Here is a 19,705-nt window from a genome sequence, read left to right on the forward strand (position 1 = left end):
TTACATAGTTTATTTTTGCTGTTCTCAGAATATATTGAATTTCACTTAAAACAGTGAGTTCAAACTACTCATCATATGACAGCGGGAAAAAAACACAATCAAAAAGATTGTGTTTTAAAAAAAAACATCTAAACTTAAAAATCACAAAAGTACACTAATCTTTCATTCATTTACTTTTCCTTTAGACCAAATAGTACATCATGAAGGTCCTTTTCCTTGGAAAGTACTCTGCTGTTCTCTAAAAATTCCATTTCATCGACTTTCTAGAACAAAAGCTCGAAGAACATCTGAAATATGTTTTAATGTTTTCATATACTCCTTTTTTTCAGTCATGACTCTTTGCTCATTCCTTCACTTTTCCTTAAGGCCAAATAGTGTCAGATGTATCAGTATATTTTCAAATTACTTAAAACAAACTCTAAAATTACCGTTTTCCCGACGTTCTGAAAGAAAGGCTCAAACAACATTTTCACAATATTTAAATATTCATAATTCCAGCTCTGGCTCTCTCATGTTCAACATTTCCTATAATACTGATATCACTTAACATGCGATTCACTTACCGTACCTTTATGAGAACTATAATTTTTATATTATCTTCATCACTTTTACTCACAATATAATTTTAAACAGCAGACTAACTTTTATTAACTGCTCCCGTCTTCATAGGGCAATTACCTTTACTTAAATTTTGGTTCTAAAAACACTAGGGGGTCCATTATGATGACGGGCGGACTTAGTCCGCCCGCCATCACATCGGGACTCGGGACCGCCCGCCTTAAGGGCGGGGGTCCCGACCAGGGCATTAGGATGCGCCCGCCACACAGGCGGGCGCATCCTGTATGGGTGCTTTTGCAGCGGGCGTAGCAGAAATCTCCGCCCGCTGCCATGTGTAAAGTGCACGTTGTGCACCGCGAGGTGCCTGTTATGTTGTGCATTGAAATGCAGGGGGGTACCATAGGTACCCACCATGTGCACCCCCCACCCCCACGGAGTCCCTGGGGGCCCGCAACGGGCCCCTGCAGGGGGACTCCGCCTGCCTTTCCGTGGCGGCATTGCCGCCACGGAAAGGCGTGCCAGAATGCGCTTTGTAATATGGCTGGCGGTGTCTAACAGACACCGCCACCATATTAAACATATTCTGCCCCGGCCGCAAGGCCAACGGGGCGGAAAACAGGCGGGCGGTGATTTTCACCGCTGCGGTCCCCCCCGCCATCCTAATATGGCGGGGGGGGATTTGGCAATGGATGTCGGGCGGATTGCCTCCGCCAGGCCGGCGGTGGCTACCGCCAGCCTGGCGGAGGCAATCCGCCCGACATCATAATGGACCCCTAGGTATGAATTTTTTAAGTCAAAAGGCAAACGTTGTTTGAAAGTCAAATGAGTGTCATTACAGTGGGTCTAACCTTTACGACTTTTTAAATAGCATGTGTAATGCCCTGATGTTGTTGAAGGACCGTCATGATAAATAATAGCTACAGTTGCAAAGGTTCTTCCTGAAATTGATAACTGAGAAGCCACAATTTTTTTTATAGAAGTTGACAATTTACTTCCATCAGGTCTACATCGTTGGAACATTAAAATGACATATTTACCATAAGTTTGTAAAAATAATGTGGACAGCATTACAGACTTACATTGGGTACACACCATATTGTGATCAGCTGCTTTAACTAGATTATTAAAAGGCACTGATTTGCAGTCTTGTAAAGTCAACTATATAAATCTTTCAGTGTCTATTCTAGTACTACTTGATAAACTACAGTTGTCGCAGTCATGCTGCCATTGATAAGAAAGGCTAAAAAGTTTTTTATATCTACACCTTCATCTTCCAATACATCAAACATATACATTAAAAATTCCTGACAACCCTGCTGAATATTCTGTGAAAATTTATTTTGACCAGAACATATGTCTAGAAGATTTCGAATTTCTGAAACCCTTTCTATTTTTGCTCTATCACTGCTACAGTTCTCAAACACAGAATTCAATAAACAGCAGAATGTTTCATCCCGATTTTCAACAATCTGTTCTTGTAAATTTTGAAGAAAAAAAACAACATTAAGCACTACATTAGCATAGCAGTTGACACCAGAACTGTTTTCAAACTGAAATCCAACAACATCTTCAACAGAATCCTTTTTCTTTCTGCTTACAATTACAGTTTCATCTACTTTTGTCTTTTTGCTACTACCTTACTGCAATTATTCTCATTTCTTCTATTTCGGCCTACCACACATTTTTCAAACAGAGGATATTGAGGCAAATGTGGAGCATACTCTCTTCTTAACCTATTATATTCTTTAACACAATCTAGATCAGCACAAATCTTTGTTTCATCACACTCAATCAAGTACAATCCTGATAAAGTTCTGACTCATGATAATGCCACATATGCCATACCTCTTTAAACACAGAACTTCCAATGTTCACCAAAGCAGTATCTACACTTAAACCTTGAGATTTATGAATTGTTACCGCATATGCCAAACAAACAGGAAACTGTTTTCGGCGAACATATAAGTCTTTCACAATCAAAAATCTAGCTGAACAACGACAAATTTGTTCTATTTCGTCAGTGCCATCAAATTTAATTTTTAAAATTTCAATTCCATCTCTATTTTTGTAATTCACAAAATCAACAACATGACGCATTGCTCCATTTACTAGACCTCTTTCAACATTTAAATTTCTTCTCAAAATGATACGACAATTTAAACACACATTCAGAGTCTTTTCAAAACCAACAGTTTTAGATATACTCTTCTCTAATGAATCCAATTTTGATTTCAAATTTTCAGACAAAATAATTGTTGCTCCCATATGCTCTATTTTATCTATAGCTTCCAGTTTCACAATCTCTTCATTTTCTAACTTTAACATTTTGTGGTTGAAGATGGAACATTCTTGTAGAGTTGGCATCAAGCATATCCCAGATTTGTTCTCAGTAATTTTCTTAAAAATATTCTCTGGAAGAATGTTTTCATTTGGATACAAATTTGAAATTAATCGTGCATGTAATGCTTCTTTCCCATGCTCACTTACTTTTCCGATTCTTACATCTTGTAGAATATTTTTATAATCTTCATCCATTGCCTGGCGCATATTTTGAAGCAGTTCTGCATATTTGAAATTTAACCATATATTAACGTTTCCAATGCTTCCTGGGCACTTCCTGATATCTTCATGCGTGACCATTTTAAACACTGGTTGTCCTTTCACTGGAGTCAACTGCAGTAGATCTCCAAAAACAATAATGTGTTTTCCTCCAAATAAGACATCATAGTCTGTTCCAAGAATTTCTTGCATTCTCAAATGCACAAAAGCAAGCATTAGATTTGAGACCATGCTTACCTCATCAATGATAAGAAGTTTCATTTTCTTTAGGACTCTCGAAACTTCAGAACAAGCATCTCCAGATAGCTTGCGGTATTGTAATTTGTTATCATGCTCAACTGGTAGCATCAGTAAACGATGTAAAGTAATCCCTTTAATGTTATGTGCTGCCAGCCCAGTTGGAGCTGTAACAACACAAGACAGCGGTGATTCAGTCCTTTTCTGCAGATAAGTTGCAATTGCTTTAATCAGAAAACTTTTTCCAGTTCCCGCTTCTCCACTCACATACAGTCGGACAGGCTTAAATGATGTACATGAGCACTCTTTTTTTCTCATGACTGAATCCATGTTCAACCTGTTCTGTGACTTCGTCATATATCTGTTTCTGCTTAAGGTTTAGTTGTTTCACCAAATCTTCTAAGTTAACTGCATCCTCTTCAGCTTGTTCCATAGCTCTTTCCCCCTCATCCATGGCAGTGGCAGCCTCATTTTGAATAATTGGTCCTCCTAGTGGATCCTGACTCAATGAAGTAGAACTCTGACTGTCTTGAGAACTGTCTCTCGCAATCTCTGCAGCAATTGTTGCTTCTTGCTCTATTTCTTCGTTCAACATTTGCAGATAATTAGGAAAAACAGGACATTCTTTGGTATCCTTGGTTGCATTAAAAGAGTCTTCGTAACAGAGAAAATCTCCAAGTAGTTCCTCTTCTGTACGCCATGGTTTAAAGAGTTGCAAAAGAGCCAAATAGTAAAATTCCCTTTTGTCTGGATTTTTGCAACTTAATTTTCGATGATTAATCAAATGACCTTTTCTCTGTTTCACTAGACATCCTTCACATCCAATGACAGCATATATTCCAATATTGATATCTTCTCTGATGTTACTCTTATAAATATATCTTTGCAGAACTTCATAGAGACAAGCGTTCTCAACGTAAGGACTTCTATTTAGATAGTATGTATCCAACATGTTTGTCTTCAAAATATCTGTACTTTCTGGTTCTTTCTCTGCCAAATACTCTATTTCTTGTACAGATTTCAAAACTCGGTTTCGTGTTGCAGCAAGACCTAGACTCACCCAAATGACGGTTCTAGATTTGGCATATAGACTTGCGGATGACAATCGATCACAACATTCATATGCTCCAATTTCTCGATGTGACAACATCTTCAAACTATAACTGTATAATTTCTTGCTTAGACTCTTTTCATGTGAAATATCCTCCCACATTTCCTTCAGTTCTGTCTTTTCTTTTTTTGTGATGTAAGACGTCACATATCGACACAGCAATAGAGTTGTCAGCAACAAATTGAATATCCATGTTAGCATTCGACATGGACAAAATCACTGGGTTGTAGTCGTTGATGTACTTGGATTCTTCGTTTCTTTTTAAATTGTATGTATTTTTGGGTGATTTACTCGTCACAGTATGTCGTAGAGAAGACATCAAATTATTTGCTCTTCCTTTAGAAATCACTGGTCGTGGAAAGCTGAAACGACATTTTGTGTAGAACTTTTCCTTGTTTTTGAATTTTCGACGACAATACTTCCCACAACGATGGGATTGAAGGGGTAAAACTTGTTGCCTTAAACTGTTTTCCTCGGTAGTTTTCAAAACAGCACATGTTGAATACTCTTCAATGAAACTCATCACTGTTTCATCCGAATCTGTTCCAAATGTGGGTGCATCTTTAATCCATAACAACATATGTATGTGAGGAGCACCTCTTGCTTGATACTCCTTTCTCCAAAATAAATCCAAAACCTCTCCCAGGGGACGATTATTTTTGTTGGTAATGAAAGACGTCATAGCTTCAAATCTATGATTGAAATATCTGCATACATTCACTGGATCCAAAGAACACAGTTCTCCAGGTGTTTTGAATTCTATATTTTGTATATTTGCATTTGCCTCGCCTATAAATCGAAGTAAGTCGTCCCAGGCATACTCGGCACAGCTAAGAGTGAGGAACCATGTAGGAGTTCCTAAGTTTCTTAGCATACATTTCAATTCCCCATGACGGCGGTACCAATACTCGTTTGTACCACGCTGACATGCCATGAGATTGATTAGATGAGATTCCAAAATATTGTCTTGCAGATTGACTTTCTCCATAAAGTCCCTCGCCGCAACATTTTGCAGATGTGCTCCACTTTTCAGTATATGGTTTACTGCATGAGAAAGCCCAGACAAGTCACTTTCTTACAGTAGATGAAACAAATATGGGATGCATTGACGAAACCTTGGATCTTCAGCATATAATCTTAAAGTCCGGTATTCAGATGCTGGAATTTGAAGTGGTCGATCGTCATATCGTCCACCTCGACCCGTTGGAAATAGCTGTGGAAAACAACGAGCTTCCAAACTTTCTTCCAATACACTAATGGGACTTCCTTTTGCTGATTTCATTTGAAACAAGTCAATTGCATTCCCCATTACTTCTTTGGAATGCAAAGGATGAATAGTATAATGTACATATATTTCTTCACTTGTAGACACATCAACTTTTTAATTTGGCCAGTTGAACAATCACTGTCTTCATCTGCAGCTGTTTCCTCTGCTCCAACACATACATGTTTGTAGTACTCATTGTTTTTGACCAAATACAACTTTGCCTTTTTGACTTTCCTAACATCCACTAAATCTTGCCAGATTTTCTTACTCTTTGTCGGAACCCCATTAACTAGAATAACCAGAGGTTCCTCTTCCACTTTCTCTACACCAATTGTATCAATATTTTTCTTGAAATCTGGAGGCAAATGAACAACTCTTCCCTTTAATCCTCTCTGTAAATCTGAAGGAGGCAATTTCCCTATCTTAGGCTCCATGCGAACAATTGCCTGAAAAGGATGGACACATTGAATCTAAATAGACTCATATGTATTTAAATCCATCAATTCAGGAGGAACGTCTACCAACTCAAGATTATTATGAACAGCTCTAGCAGGCATTCTGTTTTGATTTAATTTATTATAACAATATTTACAAATATGCTGATCAGAACTCAAATCAAAAGAATTCTCCAACCACAAATAAAATGCAAAATCCTTCCACTCATAATTATTTATCTTTTCACTTTTAACTTATAAATCAACTAATCGAGTTTGAAGCTTATAATGAGTTTGTCGACAACACACTCAAGTAAAATTAGGCCTTTCACTTGATTTCACCTTAAACCTGGTAATTTCCTGGTCAAACTTTTGTATACTTGTAATCTGTACATTGTCTTCCACATTACCTTCTATTACTGTGTCAATTTCTACACTGTCCTCTTTTTCACCAAAATAACAAATCTTAATTTCTTCACAAATCTTCTTCACATCTAATTCAGTTCCATGCAAAAGAGCACTGTTTAATTGTTTAAGCTTAAGTGCTGGACTTTTTGCATAATACAACCTTCTCACTAATTTCCTCATTTTGTTATGATGCACTGCTAACATCCTAAAATGATGAAAAACACTCTGACATACTTTTCTAGAAAGACAAGCCAGTGAATGCCCTTGCAAACCTGTGTTTTCTCTCACTCTGCAAGGATCTAAGTCTTGCAACATCTTCATTTTCTGTTTTAAACTTTTCTTACTATATGTACGTAAGAAATTACGAAGCAAATCGATTGATTCCTGTCGCACACTACAAATACTACTACACTTCCAAGTGTACACTGGACCCTTAGTACGTCTCCCTAAAACTTCATCAGCTAACACCTCTTCTGCTTCTCTAGGCACAAGTTTCTCTTTTTCAATCGGACAACCGTCTTTCACCTCATATGCTCGACCACTGGTGTCAACTGCATGCACCAAATCATTCTCCTGGAAGTAACTCTCCTCATTAAAAAATGGCTCACAACTTGAACTATGCATCCATTCTCCAGAAAAAACTTTACAAAAATTAGTCCGATTAATTACTCTTTTGCATCTACTCTTTGATTTGAAAACATCAATTGTCTTGTTAAGTGTCCTAATTCTATTGATTACTAAAATAAATAATTTTTTCTTAAGTTCAAAAGCCTGATCAACAATCTTCTCTACATTTTTCTTTTTCTTATAAAAATCAGCTCTCTGTTTACCTTTCTTAATATTTTTTAACAAATTTAAAACCACCCTATTGCGAAACATTCGTTTACGAATGTCCCTAAATTGATTTTGCCTTCTATTCCTATACATATTATTGTCTCCTGCTGCAGTAGTACATTTTTTGGGGATCTCTCCTTCCTCTTCGAATTTGCTCTCTCCTTCTGTACATTCACATGTATATTATAATTTTTTTGGGATCTACATATGTTCCGAAAAAAAGACTTAGTTGTCTTACCAGGGGCTTTTTTTTGCGTTTTTTGAAGTATTTGTTGTAGGAGACTGCTTTAATTCCGTTGCTGTTTTTGATTTTTTCCGCTTAGCATCCTTCCGTGTCCTCTGCCTTGAGGACATATTTCCTTACTATTGAAATCTTGATTTCAATCTGTGGTAAACAAATAAAAAAAAAATCATTATAGACCACTATTACCAAACAACAAAGCAATGACAATAAGCAAACGATATAAACACTATAATGCTTATACATATGACCTTATCTCTGTTTTTTAAATGTTACTCTAACTGCAAATATATTTTTTTAATCATGCAGATACTATCTAATCCTTGTCAAAAATGTAAAACCAATTCATGTGCCCGAAATATTTTTTAGAGTAACATTTAAAAAACATGATTAAAAAAATATATTTGCACATTTCACAATCATATCACCTGTGTTTCCTCAGATCAGTAAGCAGATTGTACAAATGAGGTAAGGCCTGTCCTGGGGAGCATAGGTGGTGAGACCGGTGTCTAAGAGTGCACTGTACTGAAATACATGAAGCCTATCCCCCACTACACTCTTAGACACAGCTCTCACCTTCTTTCCACCCCTGGACAGACCTCTCTTCCACTACACCCTTCAAAACAGGCATCACTTCCTATGCACTCCTGGACAATCCTCACCTCGTCTACAACCCTGAATAGACCTCAAATCATCTGCACCATTAGACAGGCCTCAGTTAATCTACACCCCTGGACACGCCTCTTCTCATATGCACCCTGTTACCATCAATTATACTCAATATATTAAGGTCTGTCCAAGGGGCGCTGATTAGATAATGCTTGTCTAAGGGTCAGAGGAGGTAAGTCCTCTCCATTGCACTCATGGGCACAGGCCTCAACTCCTTTGCACCCCTGGACATGCCTCACCTCATCTGCACAATCCACTTCCTAATTTGAGGAAACACAGGTGACATGATTGTGAAATGTTCAAATATTTTTATGTAATCATGCACACACTATTTCTTCCTCCTCAAAAATGTAAACGCAATTGATTTGCCCCAAAATCGTTTTTTTAATAACATTTTAGAAACAGAACGCAGGTCCTATGTACAAGCATTCCATTTCAGTACTAAAAACTCACTATTTTACAAAATACATTTCCTCTCTCTTGCAAACATTCCTACAAAGCATTATCAAAAAAATGACACAAACCAACAGCAAAGAAGCTCAGTCTGCTTCATAATCTGAGGTAACACAGGTGACATGATTGTGAAAGGTTCAAATATTTTTATGTAATCATGCACACACTATTTATTCCTTCTCAAAAATGTAAAAGCCATTGATTTGCCCCAAAATCGTTTTTTGAATAACATTTTAGAAACAGAACGCAGATCCTATGTACAAGCATTCCATTTCAGTACTGAAAACTCACTATTTTACAAAATACATATCCTCTCTCTTGCAAACATTCCTACCAAGCATTTTTTTTTAAATGACACAAACCAACAGCAAAGAGCTCAGTCTGCTTCCTAATCTGAGGTAACACAGGTGACATGATTGTGAAAGGTTCAAATATTTTTATGTAATCATGCACACACTATTTATTCTTTCTCTAAAATGTAAAAGCCATTCATTTGCCCCAAAATCGTTTTTTCAATAACATTTTAGAAACAGAGCACAGGTCCTATGTACAAGCATTCAATTTCACTACTAAAACCTCACTATTTCACAAAATACAAATCCTCTGTCTGCAAATATTGATACCATGCATTTTCAAAAAGCATCACACAAACCAACAGCAAAGAAGCTCAATGTGCTTCCTAATCTGAACTCTCTATCTATATTGAATGAATCATAACTCACCTTTACAAATGCTTTGGGAGATTGAGAACCGTGTCAGATACACACACCAATATTTCTTTAGCAGAGCAAAAGGTATGTACTCCAGGCACTGCAACCATGAATGGCACAGAAAAGCTCTAATTCTAAACACATATCCCTCATGGTAACCAATTAAAACTCTTCCCTCTCTATTTTCAAACCAACACCCTTCCCCCCCTCAGCCCTTTCTGCCTGTTACCACTCCCTCCTCACTGACCTCTCAGGGTTAAAAGTTTATTCTACAATGTTGCAAATGAACTCAGCAAGGATGTTTGACCTCTCAATACACCAGCTTATCAGGTGCAATCTTTCTTTTAATGACGTTTTCTTAACCATTCAAATTACTTCTTTCACAGAACAGAACCATGCACCCTAACTTTCAGTTTTCAACTATCTGAATCCACCAATCATTGCTTGCTTGTGAGCACTGAAACTCCACAGTTTTTTTTGCAAACTCCTACTGTTCCAACTGCCATTTCATTCCTACACTTCATCTGACTGCACCAGAACCTCCTCTCACCATGCGCTCTGTCTGGATTATTGGACATAGCTGCATACCTTTGAGCCCAATGAATGTAGCTATCAGAAATTTTCACAACCTTGATTTACCAAATGTGCACATCAAGTGGATTGGCCAAAGAGGATTGAGATGTCATCAATTGATACCATTGGTGAAAACCTTTTACCATCTGCCACACCCTGACCTCATAATTTTGCACTGTGGTGGAAATGACCTAGGCACTTTGGCCGGGGTAGGTCTGGAGATGCTTTTAAAGGACACCTTTGGGCAATTGATGACACTTTTTCCACAAACTACCTTGGTATATTCCAATATATGCCAAAGACAGAAATGGAAGTGGTCCAACCAATTTTGTCCACAATTTGAGAAAGCACGGAAACATGTGAATAAATCTGTTTCTGCTTACATGAGAGACTATGGAATGGGTTCAATATACAACAACAACGTGCGTTACAACATGCAAGATATCTACAGAGGAGATGGTGTGCACTTCTCAGATGAGGGGAATAGAATATTCCTCCTGAATTTAAGACTGTGCATTGGAACCTAAATCAGCCACAGAACCCAAAAGCTCTTTTCAGGGCTACCCTACATCTGATCATTCAAAATGATTATTTTACTCTAACTTTTTTCACTAATTTTCACCAAAGTACGCTCCCCGGTGCGCGTACCGTGCGCTCCCCCCGCGAAAATTTGTAAAAAAAAATTTTTGGGGCCTATATGGGCCTCCTAAGCCCCCCTCAGAAAACCTAGGGGGTCAGAGGGTCTCTACCGTGTCCCCTTTTACCCATTCCCAACGTTGTTTATCCTCCATATTGTGTCTCAAATCTACCGAAACACAAGATGGAGGACTCCCGTTGCGCTGCCGGTAAGCGCTCCCAAAATTTTTTTACTGTTAATTTACATAAAAACCACTGGAGACACTTTCACCAAATATAGAATAGGCCCTACTACATACCAGTCCCTACCATTTTCCCAAATTTGGTGGAATTCCATTGAGCCATTTGAACTGTAGCACTGTCTAAATATCCTGAGGTAAATTACATGACAAAAACACATATGAAGTGTTAGGATTTACAACCAATTAAAATGTTACTTTCCTTTTCTACTTTTTTTTTCCTGACATTTGATTGGTTATGTACATGAATATATATAAAAAATGAGAGGGACACACGGCCATTTTGACTACAACTACCTGAGGTACATCTTGAAAGAATTTTCTCCATTTATCTTCATCACCTTTTAATAAGGTAAGTTGTTAATTTGTAAGGGGCACTTTAAGTTAATTTGTAAAAACGTTTTCTGATAGTTCTTTACTGTCCCTCTGTTATAGTTATAGATTGAGATTGGCTTCTCTGTTATACTTATGGATTGAGTTAGGCTTCTGTGGTATAATTATGAATTTACTTAGGCTTCTTCACATACACTTTTTTATATTTCTACTTCCTACCTCATACCATACACTGCCCAAAGATAACTTCACTGTTAAAAACTCAGAAGTACCTGTCTAAACTTAAACCCAACACTGCCCTAACTCTACTGAAATATTTATTTTTAAAGCAATTTACAGCAAGAAAATGGAAGGAAAACCAGATATTTCTTTCGAAATTCTTCTGGAGAACAATCCTGAGGAAGACTGACTTTATGAATCAGTCTCTGGACGAAGAGTTAGTTAATTGTGTGGAAGAAATGGAATCATGGACTGAAAATGAGGACATTCCTGACGATATAATGTTGAAAGTTCTTTTAAATTTTGAAAAATCACAGGAATACATTTTTATTTAATAATTAAAAATTGTTCTAGACATTATTATTTTTTATATGTGATTCATGAAATAGTACCAAAATGATTATAATATAAAGTGAGACTTATATTATACTGTGCAACTTTTTGTGTTACATAGTAATTTTGCTCATAGTTACTTCCTTTCTCCCACTATATTATCTCCAATGTGTATTTCACATCTCTTTTTCATCTCCTGCCTCCATGTTGTTTCTGCTTTCCTGACAGACTATGGTATGGATTCCATATGCCACAATAACTTCTGTAACAACATTCAAATTATCTACAGAGGAGACGGTGTACATGGAATTTAAGACTCTGTATTGGTACCTACATGCTGGTACTTAAATCACCAACACAACACAACAACTCTATGCAAAGGGTTTTCCCTATAGTACGCTCCCCGGTGCGCGTACCGGGCGCTCCCCCCGCGAAAATTGTTTTGTTTTTTTTTGCCCCGCAAAGCCCTTTTATGGCCCCCACATCAAACCTATGGGGTCAGGGGGGTCTACCCTGCCCCCTTTTGCTCATTTCCCCTTTTGTTTTTGCCACCTCTTGTGTCTCGATCCTACCGAGACACAAGATGGCGGCAGCTACAGACTGTTTGGAATGTTGACAGACACCCGAGAGCCAATCAGCTTTCTGCGCGCGAACTCGCGGTGCGCGTACCGGGGCACGCCTATAGATACATATATTTTTTTTAACCTAAATTAGTCTAAATCCACTGGAGCACATATCTTGAGACATAGCAAAGACACATCGGGCTACCAGTCCCTACAATTTTGCCAAGTTTGGTGTAAATCCATTCAGCCGTTCGGGCTAAAAGTGAGTCCAACCGCCCTACGGAAATTAACATGGGGAAAACACGTTTTGGGACACCCCTTTAATCTCGGCCCCTGCTTGACGAATCCCCCCAAAACTTTCAGGGAAGGAGCAGAGCGGAGCGGGCCATCTTCTTTGAGAAATTCGCAAAGATTCGTCCACCGGCGCCAAAGTTATTCCCAATAGAATGTTGCGGATTTCCTATGGAAACTAGGTCCTAACTATAACTACCTACTGGCGACCGCCAGTAGGTTTTATATATATATATATATATATATATCGTTGCTCCAAACATACACCAGCCTGCTGCACTCACGAGCGGGTGCTCTCCGGGGCGGGGGTGTACCCGCCGAACAAATTCCTGCTGCCACAATCTTATCACATGTTACTGCGAATCAGAACAGCACTCACAGGGGGGTATAAAGCCAACAATCCTTTATTTGGCAAACCAGCACGGACAAGACGCGTTTCGGCGATGAGCCTTTGTCAATTGCGAGTGAGAACGCGCCGCCATTGTTTTTAAATCACATAGCTTTCGTCACAATGATTACGGCATGAACATAAAGAAAGGACTAACCGCTGGCTAACATATCGCCATATTGGAAAGTACAATTCTAACATGAGAAATGAAAAGGGGATACATTTCAATGATCATGTATGTTCTAAAAGGGGTAGGAAAAGTGTGATTATACAGTTTCACCTATTGATAATGTTAATCGTTCACAATGATAATCAGCATTTCTTAATGATAATCAAAATTTCATAAAGCCCTGGATGGGCATAAACCCTTATAGTTAATATCGCCCACAGATGGGCTAAAACCATAGCAATTCATGTGAAGAAATACAATGTACTCTTAAAAATCTTTTGAGTTCATAAAGCAAAAAAGTACACAAAAACAGAAACGGTAGCAAATTCTGTACAGCAACCCAAAATACATAAACAGTATGTTCCCATGTAGAATGTTAATATCCCAAATGGACTGCTAATTCTTCATGTGTATTAAGCCCAGAAGGACTCTTGCTCTGCAGATCTATAATGTAGCGTGACTCAAGTCGCCGCAGTTTTTGTAAGCGGTCTCCACCTCGTGTAAGGGGTGGCACACTATCTAAACAAAAATAGGCTAACAGGTCCCTGTTGTGTCCATGTAATTTGTTGAAGTGTCTTGCCACGGGGTAGGATTCATCAATGTTATTGATAGCACGCATGTGCTCCAATATACGTAATTTTATGGGGTTGATGGTGCTCCCGATGTATCTTAAACCGCAGGGACATACCAAGCAGTAAATAGCATAGGGTGTCGTGCATGTCAAAAACTTAGTGATTTTCTTAGGGAATTTAAGACCCGGAATAGCATATGTGAGCGTCCTTTTACTGATCTTACAGGCCTTACAACGACCACATGGAAAGAAGTCACTAAGAGGTAATTTACTGGATGCATTGGTTTTGGTCACATGGTGACTATGAACTAGATCGTCTTTTAGCGATCTAGCTTTACGGTAGGTAACTAACTGATTGGAAGATAAATCTTCTCTGATGATATTATCTGTTAGTAAGATGTTCCAATTCTTCTTAAGAATTTTTCTAACTTGTTCCGAATTTTCAGAATACGTAGTGATTAACCTAAAAGTACTTTGATTTTGCACCTTAGTAACTTTCGGTCTCAACAGTTCAGATCTCGACCGTTTGAAAACTTTGTCTAGGGCTTCTGTAAGCACTCCCTCTTTGTAACCCCGGACCCTGAACCTATTTAGGCAGAGTCTGGCTGATTCTTCAAATTCTCTTTCTGTGGAACTGTTTCTTTTTAATCTTAAAAGTTCCCCATATGGGATACTTTTGATGAGCTTTTTCGGATGATTACTGGCGGCATGCAATGTACAGTTACCCGCCGTTATTTTCCGAAAGAGTTTGGTATGTAGTTGTTCTTTTTCTACATATATGGTTAGGTCTAAATAGTTCACCTTAGAGTCACTTATTTCACCACTGAATTTGAGATTTACGTTGTTGTCATTTAGTACATCCACATACATAGCTGCTTCCTCTACAGATCCTTCAAAAATAATGAACAAATCGTCTATGTAACGATACCATGCCTTAATCTTTTGGTTCCATATTGCATTTTTGTCATTCCAGGCTATCTGTTCCTCCCACCAGCCCATGGCTACACCTGACATTTGCCTATACAACTGCCCATTAAAGACGAATATGTTGTTATTGAGGCTGAAAGTTAAGAATTCAATGAGCATCTTATTGTGCTTTCTCTCAAAAATATGATAATCCTAGAAAAGAAATCCAGAAAAAACAAACAGGTCCACCGCATGTAATACCAGAAACAGCGGAATCAGAAGTAACACCTGATGAAGACTCGATTGAGGAAGGATTGGGGGCTCCCACCTCCTCCCATTTTTACGAGGAATTCAAAATCATGAGGAAACAACAACTGGAAGGCAGCAGAGGGAAACCCCCAGAGCGAAGAGCGGCACGAGGAAGACGAGGAGGGGGGGTTGGAGCCAAAAGTGTAGTAGGCTCACCCCCAATGACCCGAAGCAAAAAGACCTTCAACAAAAGGAATTAAACCTGAAAGATGAATTAACCATCATTAACTTAACGACTAAAATCTTGACAACAGAGGAAGAAAGCATTTTGAAACTAGGTCTTTCCTTTTGCCCTCAGAGGAAATTCGAATTCGCTCAGACCCGTATAGATTTAGTTAAGTTTGTGAGAAGACTAAAACTACACAAATTTTTCAAACTGAGACCTGCTACTATCAAACCCAGTACTAAGAAAGTTCGACAAGAAACCACAGAAGGCCTTCTGTGTAAAGATCTTAGTGGAATCATCACTATGGAAGAACTACGAACTGAAAGTATGGAAGGAGAATTTTCTAACATTACTAACACCCAGATGGTCTCAGCCATGGATGTCCAATTAAAGGGAGGCACTAGCTCCTTTAAACCAGCATCTGTTTTCATGCCTCCAACGATGACTGATGCCATTGATATCTTTACCGAAGCCGTGATTAAAGATTTGATTAAACTAAGACGTGATGTTCAGTATCGGAAGAACGACACCACTAATTTCAACCAACAACAACAGATGGCCATCAAAAAACTTTGTGATGACAACTCCCTGGTATGTAAACCTTCTGATAAGGGAGGAAATATTGTTCTTATGACAAAATCGCAATATGAAAAGGAGGCACCTCGACAATTAAGTGACACTACGTGTTATCTTAAAATCACCAATTCGGATTACCTAAACAGCATCAAAGACTACCATGATGTTATTACTAAATGGTATAATAAAGACATGTTGAACAGTGACGAATTTCTATTTCTACGTTGCTTAAATCCTATCACACCGACTTTTTATCACCTTCCTAAGGTGCATAAAGACAGTACAAATCCCCCAGGACGTCCCATTGTAGCTTCCCTGGGAGGGCTCACAGAACATCTCTGTATGTATATTGATTCCTTTTTGTTCCCTTTTGTTATTGCATTGAAATCCTATCTTAAAGATACCACTCATCTTTTAAATTTGATAGGTGATTTTGTCTGGAAAACAGGATACTGTATGATGGTGATGGATATCACCAGTTTGTATACGAGTATTGTGCACACTGACGGTTTGCGGGCTATACAAAGTTTCTTGCAAATGAGAGACATTGAATACTTTGAGCACAATAAGATGCTCATTGACCACTGCGCCTCTCACGAGGTCGGGTCACCCCCCTGCTCCCACGCCTGCCGCTGCCGACACCTGCCTCCTGCCTGCCTCCTGACTGCTGTAGAGCGACCCAGCCGCCGCTGGGCCGCCCGGATCTCCGCCGCCTCCCACGCTTGACCCAGGGACACCGCCTGCCGCCCAGAGGTTCCCGCCGCTGCCCCCCTGCGGCCCCGCCCACCACCAGCCCATTGGACGGCCCGCTCCCGCCACCCAGCTGACCCGCCCACCCGGCTCCTTACTTAAGGGGTCCGCGGGGTCAGCCAGGGAGTGACCACTGCGCCTCTCACGAGGCCGGGTCACCCCCCTGCTCCCACGCCTGCCTCTGCCGACACCTGCCTCCTGCCTGCCTCCTGACTGCTGTAGAGCGACCCAGCCGCCGCTGGGCCGCCCGGATCTCCCCCGCCTCCCACGCTTGACCCAGGGACACCGCCTGCCGCCCAGAGGCTCCCGCCGCTGCCCCCCTGCGGCCCCGCCCACCACCAGCCCATTGGACGGCCCGCTCCGGCCACCCAGCTGACCCGCCCACCCGGCTCCTTACTTAAGGGGTCCGCGGGGTCAGCCAGGGAGTGACCACTGCGCCTCTCACGAGGCCGGGTCACCCCCCTGCTCCCACGCCTGCAGCTGCCGACACCTGCCTCCTGCCTGCCTCCTGACTGCTGTAGAGCGACCCTGCCGCCGCTGGGCCGCCCAGATCTCCCCCGCCTCCCACGCTTGACCCAGGGACACCGCCTGCCGCCCAGAGGTTCCCGTCGCTGCCCCCCTGCGGCCCCGCCCACCACCAGCCCATTGGACGGCCCGCTCCCGCCACCCAGCTGACCCGCCCACCCGGCTCCTTACTTATGACGCCCCCAGAGCGGCCGCGCAGCGGACGCGCGCAGCGGGAGCACCGAATGAGCACCGAAGGTGCGCCAAAGGTAAGCCCGTCTGCGCCCGTCCGCGCCTGGACCGCTCCCAGTGCCAGGACCCCTGGCCCCCGCAGACCCCAGCCCACCCGCCGGACGTACGACGCCGCCACCCTCAACGCACTCAACGCCGGCCGAACCCCTGGATGCTACTGAGCCACCCCGAGACGCACCCACGGACCCTTCATCTGCCATTCCTGCAAGTTCTCCTGCATCCGGACCTGCACTGCACCAGCATCCACCAAGCAGAACACCAGCAGCATCCACCTGAAGCGCATCCTGCTCAACACCCGCTCGGTCCACAGACACGCCGTCGAGCTCTGGAACCTGCTCGACACCACAGACCCAGACGTCGCCTTCCTCACGGAAACCTGGATGAACGCCTCCTCAGCGCCCGCCATCGCCATCCCGGACGGCTACAAGATCATCCGGAGAGACCGCGTCAACCAGACAGGAGGAGGCATCGCCATCAGTCACAGGAACACCATCCGCATCACGACCAACACCGACGATACCATCGCACCCGCCGAACACCTGCACTTCCAGATCCACGTCAACCCCAAGACCACCCTCCGCGGCACCCTCATCTACAGACCCCCGGGACCACGCACACAATTCAGCGAGGACATCGCCGACTTCATCAGCCCGCTCGCCCTCCCCTCAGCCGACTACATCCTCCTCGGGGACCTCAACTTCCACCTGGAGAACAACGATGACCGCAACACCACCACCCTGCTGGAAAACCTCGCAAACATCGGACTCAAGCAACTGGTGACCACCCCCACCCACCTCGCCGGACACACACTCGACGCCGTCTTCTCATCCAGCAAAGACATCGCCTTCAGCCACGCCACAGGACTCCACTGGACGGACCACAGCTGCGTCCACTTCACCTTCAGAAGAACGATGAGCCACCACCACCAGCAACAGGTTGCCCGAAGAAGCTGGAACAAGATCACAGCCGACCAGCTCGCCGCTTCCCTGAGTCAGCACCCTCCCGCCAGCTCAGCGAACCCCAGCCAGGCCGCCGACAACCTCACGAAGTGGATCAGCAACTGCGCGGACGAACTCGCCCCTCTGAGGACCCCGCCCAGCAGACCCGGCAGCAAGAAAGCCCCATGGTTCACCGACGAACTCAAGAGCTCCAAGAAGAACTGCCGAGCCCTCGAGAAAGTCTGGAGAAGGGAACCAACACCGGACAACATGACCACCCTCAAGCTTGCCACCCGGAAGCACCACCAACTGATCCGCGCCACCAAGAAAACTGCATTCAAGGACCGGCTGGACAACAATGCACACAACTGCAAGGAACTCTTCAACATCGTGAAAGAGCTCTCCAACCCCAACGCCGGAAACAACGACATCACCCGAACGCAAGACCTCTGCAACTCCCTCGCCTCCTACTTCCACAACAAGATCGCGGACATACACAACAGCTTCAGCATTCAACCATCGCACACAACGCCCAAAACAACGCCGCCCACCACCACCCTCCGCGCCTGGACTCCGATCAGCACCGATGACACCATCCGCATGATGAACTCCATCCACTCCGGATCTCCGACCGACCCCTGCCCTCACCACGTCTTCAACAAGGCCGACGCTGTCATCGCACCCCACCTGCGGGACATCATCAACACCTCCTTCGACACCGCCACCTTCCCGGAGAGCTGGAAGCACGCCGAACTCAGCGCTCTACTAAAGAAACCAACAGCGGACCCCACCGAACTCAAGAATTACCGCCCCATCTCGCTCCTCCCGTTTCCAGCCAAAGTCATCGAGAAGACCGTCAACAAACAGCTGGCCGCCTTCCTCGAGACGAATGGATCCCTCGACCCCTCACAGTCGGGCTTCCGAGCCAACCACAGCACCGAGACCGCCCTCATCGCTGCCACCGATGACATCCGAGCCCTGATGGACAACGGAGAAACAGCGGCCCTCATCCTCCTAGACCTCTCCGCGGCATTCAACACTGTCTGCCACCGCACCCTAGTGCAGCGCCTCAGCAACGTCGGAATTCAGGAGAAGGCACTGGAATGGATCATCTCCTTCCTCGACGGAAGAACACAGAGAGTCCGTCTACCACCGTACAAGTCAGAGGCCACCGAAGTCATCTGCGGCGTCCCTCAAGGATCCTCGCTGAGCCCCACCCTCTTCAACGTCTACATGAGCCCCCTCGCGCCCATCGCAGGCCAACACAACCTGAACATCATCTCCTACGCGATGACACCCAGCTGATCCTCTCCCTGACCAACGACCCCGCCGCTGCCAGAGCCAACCTTCACGAAGGGATGAAAGATGTAGCCGAGTGGATGACGACCAGCCGCCTGAAACTGAACTCAGACAAGACGGAAGTCCTCATCCTGGGCTCCTCGCCCTCCGCACTACGTATTCTGAAAATTCGGAACAAGTTAGAAAAATTCTTAAGAAGAATTGGAACA

The 19,705-nt window shown here is 42.7% G+C and overlaps 1 protein-coding gene across 1 annotated transcript in view; it reads left to right on the forward strand.

Annotated features, from left to right (window-relative positions):
- PIK3C2G (phosphatidylinositol-4-phosphate 3-kinase catalytic subunit type 2 gamma) overlaps positions 1–19,705 on the forward strand; it is a 2,201,800-nt gene that overhangs the window by 418,075 nt on the left and 1,764,020 nt on the right. The window lies entirely within an intron of this gene.

Source organism: Lissotriton helveticus, chromosome 1_1 (assembly GCF_964261635.1).
Source record: "Lissotriton helveticus chromosome 1_1, aLisHel1.1, whole genome shotgun sequence".
NCBI lineage: Eukaryota > Metazoa > Chordata > Amphibia > Caudata > Salamandridae > Lissotriton > Lissotriton helveticus.